General features: G+C 42.3%; 1 non-coding gene across 1 annotated transcript; it reads left to right on the plus strand.

Moving 5' to 3' along the window:
• The first annotated feature begins 831 nt into the window (after window positions 1–831).
• Window positions 832–1,029, plus strand: LOC122044472. The gene has a single exon (XR_006129571.1). It is a non-coding gene; the product is annotated as a U2 spliceosomal RNA (small nuclear RNA).
• The last annotated feature ends 5,202 nt before the right edge of the window (window positions 1,030–6,231 follow it).

Below are 6,231 nucleotides of genomic sequence, written 5' to 3' on the forward strand. Positions count from 1 at the left end.
GAAATGAGTTCAACAAGACAAACCACCAAAACTTCAAGAGTAAGATGCATATCATATTAGAACCGTCAAAACTGCAAGAGTTAGATGCATGAATTAAGACTTCCTCCTCAAAATATTTGGCAGTACGATGATCCCTGAAAGTTAGGAACTTTGCCAATATCATGAGACACGGACTGATTCATAATAACATGAGAAGGAATTAAAATCACCCTTATAGTTTCAAAATATCTTATAGATTTTCAAACTCTTATCGATCTATTCCTTAATCATTACCACCATCACTTTATCTTGGCTGACATGCCATGTGTGCGCCACGCCTCTTTTCCATTGATGATGTTAATGACTAGTGTGACATGGCAGGAGTTTGAAAACCCACCCTTGGATACTCCCAGAGCATTTTGAAAAGGAAGGTAAACTTCAAGAAGAAGAAATGGAAATTTCCTTTATTATTTGGATTTTATAGGCTACATAATCCTTAACTATCTCCAGAAAAAAATCACAAGCAACAAACCTTAACTACCTCTAGAACAAAATCACAAGCAACAAGACTCTCTTTTCTTTTCCGCGCCAAGGAGAAGGAGACGTGAGAAAGATCACGGTTTATAGTGTACTCTCGCATCTTCTTAAAAAAAAACTCTAATGGTCATCTAGACCAGGTGGACTTGTACTCTCGCCTCTTCTTGCAAAAAAAAAAAAAAAACAACTGTATTGGCCTTTTATACTAGATGGACTTTAGAGTTTAAGGTTTAGAATTTAGTCCCATATAGTTTGTTTTTATTGACGGAGTGGAACTAGTGCTATAAAAGAAGTGCCTATGGTTCTATTTTATTCATATCTTTCTCGATCTTTTGGTTAAGATCAAGTGTAGTATCTGTTATTATCAGTTTAATATTTGATACATGGACTATTGGTTCACAATGATATTAAATTAATTTTTGTTTTGGGGAGGGATCATTATAGTAGCTTGCTATTGGAGCCTTTGCATGTCATCCCTGTGTTGCACTATTATAGGGGTTCGACACACTTGACCAAGTTAAATTAAATTTTTATATTAAATTAAGTTTATTTTTAAATTATTAATTACAGTCCATGAAATTAAATCTTAAAATTTTATATATTTAAAAATAAATACAAAACACATAAAATTTATTGATTTCTTTTACTGATTTAGTTATTAATTTTCAGTTATTGAATAAGAAATTTTAAAATTAGAATTGAATAAATTGATATTTTCTTAGATGAAATTTTGAAGTAATTTAACTAAATTTTAAATTTGATTAGGTTATTTAGGGTGGTTTATTTTTTTAATTTGGTTAGAAAAAATGATTTTACTCCACCCAAGAAAGTTAAATCATGTACCAAACAACTTTCTAAGAGGGAGGACATTTAATCCTTAGGGAATAAAATACCTGTATCACCTGAATACCAATTTGGCTACACCATGGAGTTAGAGTTTGGCTTGAGGTTGGTTCCTTTAAATGTTATCAAATTCTAAATTTAGTTGGTATCAAGTATTCAACTTTCGCCGACTGATCCTAGGATGATCAATTCAACCATGAAAATTTTCCATCGGTCCATCAGTCCGGTGTTCTTAGATCAACCGTCCTTTAGAGAAAATGTCACGCCCCGGAGGAGTCCCTGTCCGAAGAAATTTCGACAGCATCTCCCTTGTACGGCGGACAATCTGAAACTTTCCACATCACCCCCAGGGCCACACATACATTAGCCAACACGGCCGGAATAATAATAATAATAAATAAGCAACAATCACACATCCAACATCCACGCAGTTTAATAATGAACAACTAAGAAGCAATGATAAGAGGACTCAAAAACAACCCTACTCAACTACACTCATAAAGCAAATAACTAATGTCATACTCCACTACACTCATAAAGCTCAAATCCGACGATAAAATCAACTTACCTCTTCTGCCGTCTAGGCAGGCGTGTAGTAAAACAAATCCAAATAAGCTCATCGACAGTATCCATAAGGTAAAATAATACAAGTCCAGATAGTGCCATAAGAGACATAACAAAAAGATCAAATAACTCTGGGTCTTCAGGGGACTAGCGACTGGAACTCTCCGGACAGCATCAACCTGAAAATAACAACGGAGGAGGGTGTGAGTCCAACACTCAACGGGTAACCACTGATATGCATAATAAAGAAAAGAACAGACAACACTAATTATGCGTACAGTCTCCTGATACAAGAAGGATAAATGCAACTGAAACAAAACAGGAGAAAACTGTACTAACCTGGACCAGGGTATAAGTACAACCGGATCGTCAGACCGAGAGTGTCATAAATCCTGTATGCATGTCAATCATATGCATCCATATAAATGCAGCAAGTAAATGTAGCAAACACAAGCAATAAATGCATCATGCATATGATGCTAATGTTATGGTCACTCCTTATGCCAGTCAGCCATCTCACACACAATGGTGAGACCGAGTGGGTAGGGTTGTGACAACCGTGCACTTTGCCATTACTACTCCTGATGAGTGACCGAGTGGACGGGATGCTATCGGAGCACACCTATCCTCCTACCCCAAATCATAAATGGGGGAGCTCAATGCTCTCATCTCCCAGTACACGATGACGGGGAGGAATCTCTGCCAGCTACCACGCTGCGCCACACTACCCATGAGCGGACCAACAGAGCCAAACAGAGTCCAACCGCCTGCCGGCTACCACGCTGTTACACTAAACCAGCGGAGCCAAATAGAGCAGAACCGTCTGCCGGCTACCACGCTGAGTCACCAGACCAACGGAGCCAAACAGCAGAACTGCCACACATCTGTCTGATATACCACTAACTCATGAGTGGTGGTGTGTTCAGATACATGTAACTGGCAATGTGCTCGACAATAATGGAGTAGACTATCACACAACATGCAATCATGCGAGATGATGCATGACACTAAACATGGCAATATCCTGAACAGTATAGCAATATCCATACATAAATATAAAATATGTACCATAGGACAATGAATCAAATCAAAGGTACACAGATTAGATAAGGTATCAAAAACCCTAGGTCCTTAACATAATATATAACAGGGTTGTGTCACTACCTCCGTAAGTATGTATAATCAGGTAAATACTAACATGATGTGCATAGCAAATAAATAAACAAGCATGTAACAGATCGGGTAGTGACCAACCGAAGCAAATAAGAAAACACAATCGTTGCTATTTGTTAAAGACATTACTATGCATATCAAATGACATAAAGTCAAAAGTACCCGCCTCCGATAAGAGGATTGTATCCGAATAGATCCCTCGTCGAGACACCGTCTCGAATCAGAGTCCTTTAATATATAATATACAGATTTAGCTAATTACGTATAATTTAATTAGCTAAATCAAATCTTCCAACCTATTTAGCATAATCATAATCGAATACGACTATTGATTAATCCTCCTATTAATCAACCTACTACAATGTGCATAACTAAACAAAATCTCAATTAGGGTTAGGAAACCCTAATTGCTTAACCTATTCATCCTACATACTCACCAAATCCGTGGTAGCTAATAGGACTCTCGACCGGGGAAGTCCACAGTCGTAAGACGACGGTCGTAGCTGAGTATGGCTACTGTTTAATACTCCACTCATCACTTGCCAACCCGAAATCAGCAGAGCATTAATGCTATTGATCGAACCTGCAACCCTCTGTAAATGGAGAACAACATCTAGTGATGATCCACGGTAGATAAAGGACAAGAACATATCACAAAAATCAAGATCTAAACCCTCACCTTGCTGTCACACTGCCGAATCACTACTGTTCTAAGGAGGAGGCAAGGTTTGGAGCTAGGGCACAGGTGAAGTCGACTGTCGGTGCTAGGGCATAGCGAAGAGGTTCTATGCGTCGGCGGCGACGTCAGTGCGATTGGTGACTGTGAACCCAATCTAGGGCACAGCGGCGGTTGGCATCGCTGGAGGGGAGAGGGATCGGGAGGCAGAGGAGTCGGCCAACTCTTGCTCAAGCGCCGGCAAGGAGGGAGAAAGGGAATACGTCAAGGAGAAACAACTGTCGGGGAAAGAAGAAGAAGAAATGGCCGCTGGGCTTTGTTCGACGGCGGTGGCTGCAGAGAGGCTAGGCAGATCGGCGTCGGGTGTGTGGCTCGGGAGAAAGAAAGAGAAGAGAAATGCCAGCTTCTCTTGGTCTCGGCTGTATGCACGCGGAAGGAGAAGGAAACCGCCCGCTGCGGTTAGGGTAGATCGATCGCGAGGGGGAGAAGGCACGGGAACGGCTCGGCATGGGTCGGCGGGGAAAAGCAAATAAGAATAAAAGAAAAAAGAAAATAAAAAGGAAAAGAAAAATAACTTTTCCTCGCTTAAATGGGGTAGCCTAAAAGGCTTTCCTGGGCCCCATTTTTATCCCCGTAAACTCGTCCATACGAACTCCGAAAAATTCCAGAAAAATTTCTAAAAATTCTGAAAAACTCCCCTTATTATTATCTGCCCTTTTCCGGTATTTTACATTCTCCCCCACTAATAAAAATTTGGTCCCCAAATTTCGTTATCTACCATCAGTAAATACTAACAAAAGGTAAAGAGTATAAAATGCTGAACAGAAAATAACTCACACACCTCATGTGAAAAGATGGGAATATCGAGCTCGAATAGTATCCTCGAGCTCCCAGGTAGCCTCCTCATCCGTATGATGCTGCCATCCGACTTTAACCAGTCGGATAGTCTTGTTCTGCAACTGTCGCTCTTTCTGGTCCAGAATCCGTACCGGAATCTCCTCATAAGTGACGTCAGGCTGAACCGAAACTGAGATATCTGTCAGCACATGTGTCGGGCCGGGTATGTATCTCCTCAGCATAGATACGTGGAATACATCGTGCACGCCTACTAGGGATGGTGGTAGTGCCAACCGGTAAGCTACTGCTCCAATCCTCTCCAGGATCTGGAAAGGGCCAATGTATCGCGGAGCTAGCTTACCTCTGAGGCCAAATCTCTTTACCCCTTTCGTGGGTGAAACTCGCAGAAATACATGATCGCCTGTAGAGAACTCCAAGGGTCTGCGTCTCCGATCTGCATAACGTACTCTTCTGGCGATCCTGCGCCTCTAATATCCTCCGTCTGATAATACGGACCAACTCTGCCTCCTGTTGAGCTCTATGAGGTCCCAACAACTGGGCATCTCCAACCTCATCCCAGAGGGTGGGTGTCCGACAAGCCCTACCATACAACGCTTTAAACGGTGCCATCAGGATAGCCGAATGAAAGCTATTGTTGTAGGCGAACTCTACTAATGGCAAATGGTCTTCCCAACTGCCTCCGAAATCCAATACACATTACCTCAGTAAGTCCTCTAGAGTCTGTATGGTCTTCTTTGATTGTCCATCTGTTTACGGATGGAAAGCTGTACTGAAACGGAGCTGAGTACCCAAGGCCTGTTGCAGACCCTGCCAGAAACGAGACGTGAACCGGGGGTCTCTATCCGAAATAATAGTCAAAGGGACACCATGTAATCTGATGATCTCTCGGCAATACAAATCTGTCAATCGATCCAGGGGATCAGTCCTCCGAATCGCTAAGAAGTGCGCGGATTTGGTTAATCGATCAACGATTACCCAAATCGCGTCATGGCCTTGTCGTGTCCTCGGCAAGCCCACCACAAAATCCATGGTAATATGTTCCCATTTCCACTCAGGAATAGGAATCCGCTGAAGTAATCTGACAGGTCTCTGGTGCTCAGCCTTCACTTGCTAACAAACAAGACATCTAGCTACAAATTCCGCGATGTCTTTCTTCATACCATTCCACCAGTAGGAACATCTCAAATCTCGATACATGCGGATCCCGCCTGGGTGGATCGCAAATCGAGAGCGATGAGCCTCCTAAAGTAGCTCCTGTAAGATCGGATGAGACTGAGGTACGCATAATCTGCCTCTGAAGTATATAATACCCTCCTAGTCTCGTGTGAACTCGGTCTGCTGCCCGGAAGCTATCTGACTGCCAATGAACTGCAAATGCTGATCACCAGCCTGAGCCTCTCTGATCCTCGTCTTGATCGATGACATCAGCTGTATGTGAAGTTCAGCAAGTGTGCATTCTGGTTATCTTCAGTCGGTTTTCTGGGACACGTGGTTTCTAGCAGAGGTATTTCAGTAGACCTCAGAAGATCGAGGCTGTCACCAGCTGGGAGCAGCCAAAGTCAGTGCAGGAGATCCACAGTTTCCTGGGACTGGCCGGTTAT

This window comes from Zingiber officinale, chromosome 2A, assembly GCF_018446385.1.
Source record: "Zingiber officinale cultivar Zhangliang chromosome 2A, Zo_v1.1, whole genome shotgun sequence".
Taxonomy (NCBI): Eukaryota; Viridiplantae; Streptophyta; class Magnoliopsida; order Zingiberales; family Zingiberaceae; genus Zingiber; species Zingiber officinale.